The sequence below is a fragment of the Oncorhynchus clarkii genome, chromosome 7 (genome assembly GCF_045791955.1).
Source record: "Oncorhynchus clarkii lewisi isolate Uvic-CL-2024 chromosome 7, UVic_Ocla_1.0, whole genome shotgun sequence".
Taxonomy (NCBI): Eukaryota; Metazoa; Chordata; class Actinopteri; order Salmoniformes; family Salmonidae; genus Oncorhynchus; species Oncorhynchus clarkii.
The window spans coordinates 46777777-46783776 of NC_092153.1; positions in this window are offsets into that span (position 1 = coordinate 46777777).

The window sequence follows — 6000 nt, forward strand, 5'->3', positions numbered from 1 at the left end:
AGTGCCAGGGGTGAGGGCTGGGGGACGCAACCCAGGATCCAGCCCCTGGATGCATGGTCCCCAGGAGCCTGAGGAGGAGAGATGACGAGAGGAAAGTAGAGGAGTCACAACCCACTGAGACTTCCTTTTTCTCATTCATATTAGTTAACTGTTCAGGGTCTCTTTTGTAGAGTCCCTAAATATTGAGAGGATGAGCAGGTTTGTGGGCTTGAGAAAAAAGACTTGCAATGTAGCTGCTATGTTTCTAACTGCGACCTTGAACAATCCTTATTGACTCAGTGGCCTTACCTACACCGGTCTACACACAAAAAGAAGCACATTGGGATAACCAGCGTAGGGCGTTCAGACCAACTACACTGAGTATACAAAACATTAAGAACACCTGCTCGTTCCATGACATAGACTGCCCAGGTGAATCCACTTGTTAAATCCACTTCAATCAGTGTAGTTGAATGGGAGGAGACAAGTTAAAGTCATATTTTTAAGTCTTGAGACAATTGAGACATGCATTGTGAGGGTGAATGGGAAAGACAAAAGATTGAAGTGCCTTTGAACGCGGTATGGTAGTAGGTGTCAGGCGCACCGGTTTGTGTCAAGAACTGCAACGCTGCTGGGGTTTTCACCCTCAACAGTTTCCTGTGTGTCTCAAGAATGGTCCACCACCCAAAGTACATCCAGCCAACTTGACACAACTGTGGGAAGCATTGGAGTCAACATGGGCCAGCATTCCTGTGGAACGTTTTCGACACCTTGTAGAGTCCATGCCCCAACGAATTGAGGCTGTTCTGAGGGCAAAAGGGGGGGGGGGGGGGGGGTGTAACTCAATATTAACGTTAATATGAATGTTTTGTACACTCTGTATATGTTTTCCTGCTGTAGCAAACTGGCTCAAATTAAGATCCTACATCTGTATGGTGCTCATTGTGAGCCGGCGTCGGGAGCCAGTCGGTTAGGCATCATTACAGTCCCCCTTGGCTTGTCACTCATGCAGAAATGGTGCCTCAGGTGAGGGCATTCCTAGACAACACTGCGTATTGTTTGTCCATGGCTGTAGTTTTTGTTTTGTCTCAGCCCTCAGCACCCCAGCAAATCTATGTAAACAAATGCTATCGGATCGTCTGATCCACCCCGCACCCTCACATTGAACCCCAAAGGGCGAGAATGAGCCTGGTGTTACTTGGGACAACTCCTTGGTCCCAAGACAGAGGTCCTCTCTCCCAGTCTCACCCTCACCCTCACCCCACCATGGGGGAGGGGGGGAGTGTGTGTACCTGCGTACCAGACAGAAGCTTGCCTCCCTTGGAGACAGAGATTATCACAGCCATCACACAGAGTGAGTGGGGATATGTGGGAGGGAGAGGTGAGGGAGGTGAGACACAGCAGGCAAATCTGCTCAGGGTCGGTATGAGAAGCGTTCTGCTCACTCATTGGCTCAGTGGGATGCTGCAACTGCAGCATCTACTGGTTCTTATCTCCCTCAGGCAGACTGCGCTGTCTGATATGCATCTGGTAAAATTGGTTGGAAGTAAGAAACACTGCCGAAAAAAATAAACAAACTCCTCTGTGGTTTATGCATGCGGTTGATCATTTGCTTATACATTGTGGGTGTGACACCTCCCTGCGCAAGGGTTCAGGTGTGTTTACAAAACGTAGAACTGTCTTGTGTACATACTGTACATGTGTGTTTGCTCGGTTGTACATACTACATACGAGTAGGTCTGTCTGTACGGGTTTAAGTGTGTGTGAGTAGGAGGGTGAATAATATGATTGTCATCATTCCATCACCATCGCCATGATGACAGATACGACCATCTCCTCGTCATTGTGGCGTTACATCTTGTCCATCAGCTGATGTGGCGCTCACTGTTGCTGGGTGGGTGTCTATCAGGACTATATCTGTAGTGATAAGAGGAGAGACGGGAGGAGAGAGTGACCACAGAGCATAGCATGGCATATCTTAAGGCTCTAAAGACATAAAATGTCAAGGTCTCCTTTACTCATGCACACACGCACACACACACACACACACACACACACACACACACACACACACACACACACACACACACACACACACACACACACACACACACACACACACACACACTTCGCCAGTATAATATCCTGAAGTTTGGTTACATATTTAATCACCCATGTGAAAATAAAGACAAGACCAAATTTACTGATTTAATTATTCCATTTACTCTTGTGATTAAAACATGTCTGTACTGTCATGGTCTACTGGAGAAAGAGTAAAAAACAAAATAGGGAAATTAATTAAAAGTCAGTGATGTAAATGGCTTCATTCAACTATCAAACAAGGGGAGGGTTCAGAGTATGATAAGTAGGCTGTTCAGACAGATCAAATTAGCTTGAAGAAAAAGCATTTCATTTAGTTTGCCTGAAACTCTTTAAAGGTCAACTGCACTTCCTGATTTGGCCTTGTTTTTCCATCAATGCTCATTAAGAAATGCTAGCGACCATTACAGAAGGCCAACAAGAATAATCTTGGGTGTGTGGCTGGATGTGGGTGTTTCTTGGGTGTGTCTTTGCCATTCAATCACAACAAACAAGGCCAGTGGTACAGTGAGGTAAAATAAGCTAGCTTTTCTATGGAGAGAACAAATTTTGAAGTTGAGGACTTCTCCCCTCCTGTCTGACTGGCCTTGTCAAGATGGTCAGCTAATTCAGTTCTATGTGTAGGCTAAAGCTTGCGCTGACCTTGTGTTTAGTCAAGCTGACAGCAGCTAGCATAGCTTGGTGATAGCTTAAAAGCTGGCTTTCCAATCTCGCTGATATTTCTCTGTCAAATTAGTTACGGCAAGATAGCAAGAGCCAGTGTCTGAAATGTGTTTCATAAGACACTCGTTGTACAACGCCTTCCTACGAAAGTAGCTTGTAACTTTCATCATACCATGTAATACATGTTACCGTAGAAACGATATCAACTACTGCAAGTTTAATGCCTACGGTCTTCAGTCAGCTCAGCTGTCCAACAACACAATATTCTATAACTGGCTAGTTTGTTCTCATCTCTCTGTTCTCTGTTAGATCTTTCCTGGAGGACAAATGCCAGAATGAATATCCCTACAGGTGTAGGTTACATGTGAACATTGTACAAATGTTATCGCCCAGCTTGAGTGTAGATACATCAACTAAAATCAATGGATGTGTTCGTGTTACAAAGACAAAATATTTTCTGCTGCAAATATCATGTTGATGTGCTTATAAAGACAGTATGCCTACACTCCACCTAGCAAATCAAAATCCGCTGTGTGTCCAGTACAACTATCTAACCAGAACTAGAATGGTTTACTATTTCCATGGTCTATTTGCCCAAACTGAATGATTTTGCTGTCCAACACACTGACACACACAGCTCTCTGTCTGTCCAACACACTGACATGCACAGCTCTCTGTCTGTCCAACACACTGACATGCACAGCTCTCTGTCTGTCCAACACACTGACCTGTACAGCTCTCTGTCTGTCCAACACACTGACCTGTACAGCTCTCTGTTCTGTCCAACACACTGACACGCACAGCTCTCTGTCTGTCTAATCACACTGACCTGTACAGCTCTCTGTCTGTCCAACACACTGACACGCACAGCTCTCTGTCTGTCCAACACACTGACACGCACAGCTCTGTCTGCCCAACACACTGACACGCACAGCTCTCTGTCTGTCTAATCACACTGACCTGTACAGCTCTCTGTCTGTCCAACACACTGACACGCACAGCTCTCTGTCTGTCCAACACACTGACACGCACAGCTCTCTGTCTGCCCAACACACTGACACGCACAGCTCTCTGTCTGTCTAATCACACTGACATGTACAGCTCTCTGTCTGTCTAACCACACTGACCTGTACAGCTCTCTGTCTGTCCAACACACTGACCTGTACAGCTCTCTGTCTGTCTAACCACACTGACCTGTACAGCTCTCTGGGTGAGGTTCTGTCTTCAAGTCTCCAGTGGGGTGATGAAGTCACTTCTATCTATGTAATGTATTACAGGTTATGGACAGGTGCAGTCAGGTGGAAGGAGGGGTGGAGTGTATCACACTTCATCCTGGATATGACAGAGTTTGCCTCAATCCATGGGTCCAGCAGGCAGAGTTCAGTAACTACAGGCAGAGTTCAGTAACTACAGGCAGAGTTCAGTAACTACAGGCAGATGTGAGATGCAGGAGGATGACCATCTTCTTGTACTGTAGAAGCAGTGTTCTGCTGATATAACAATGTGCAAATATTACACTTGTCTTTCATATTTCATGTCTTTCATTCACAGCTGATACAGATACTGTACCTATTAGCATTTTGTCTGGTGGTGCTGGGGCTACCTTGCCAAACATGTCAGTCGTCATACCTTCCTGTATGGCATCCCATTTTATTGCTGAGTGCAATGTCTCTCTCCATTCAGAGACATCAGCATCAAGCCCATCTGTCCGTCTGGACTCCATCAAATCATATTGCAAGTCTCAAAGGTCCTGGCTGAATACAAGTATCTATGAACATATACACACATAGTTCTATTACCAATGGCAGCTGGAACAAGCGATATCTGACACACCAACATATACTATGTTGAAGCTTGAACAGGTCAGACTAAATCTGCCTAATTCTGTTCGGTCGACGACCGTTGGTGAGCAGGCAAGAGGTGAGGCTGGAGGTGTGGTCATTGCATGAGCCTCATTGATGGGCATAGCAGCGTAGATCAGCTCCTGGCCCCTCATCAAAGATACTGGTCGGCCGCGCACACACACACACACACACACACACACACACACACACACACACACACACACACACACACACACACACACACACACACACACACACACACACACACACACACACACACACACACACACACACACACACACACACACACAAGCACTGATTACATTATCAATGGTGGTCATGATTAGCCTGGTGGAACTAACCTTATTGTTGCATTCACTTTTCTATTTCACTTCAGAAATCATAAAATGTAAAATAGAATGGTGAAGACAGCAGTCAGGCTGGTTCCATCAGGTTAGGTTATGCCCTGGACATTATATGCATCTAATAAGTAGAAAATAAGCAACAAATAATATCAGTTTGCATAAATTCTGCTTCATAATTGGGTTATCAAATGTATCAAAGTAATGAAGCAGGTTACCTTCTGTATTTGTACAAATGATGAGCCTGTGAAAGAGGATCAACTGTTTCTTGGGACCTAGAACTAGCATCTCTGTTTTGTCCGAGTTTAAAAGTAAAAATGTGTCGCCATCCACTTTCTTACGTCTGAAACACAGGCTTTCAGGGTCGGCAATTTTGGGGCTTCACCATGTTTGATTGAAATGTACAGCTGTGGATCGTCCACATGGCAGTGGAAGTTGACATTGGTTTTCCGAATGACATCACCATGAGGTAGAATATATAGTGAAAACAATAGTGGTCCTAAAATGGAACCTTGAGGAACGCCGAAATGTACAATTGATTTGTTCAGAGGACAAACCATCCACAGAGATGAACTGATATATTTCCAACAGATAAGATATCAACCAGGCAAAAACTTGTCTGTGTAGACCAATTAGGGTTTCTAATCTCTCCAAAATAATGTGGTGATCGATGGTGTCAAAAGCAGCGCTAAGGTCTAGAAGCACGAGGACAGATCAGATCCTTGCTCTGACACCATTAAAAGGTAATTTACCACCTTCACAAGTGCAGTCTCAGTGCTATTATGTGGTCTAAATCCAAACTGAAGCATTTCGTATACATTGTTTGTCTTCAGGAAGGCAGTAAGTTGCTATGCAACAGCTTTTTCTAAAATGTTTGATAGGAATGGGAGATTCAAGATAGGCCGTTAGTTTTTTTTACATTTTTCGAGTCAATTTTTGACTTTTTCAAGAGAGGCTTTATTACTGGCACTTTTAGTGAGTTTGGCACACATCTGGTGGATAAGGAGCTGTTTATTATGTTCAACATGGGAGGGCCAATCACAGGACTTGGC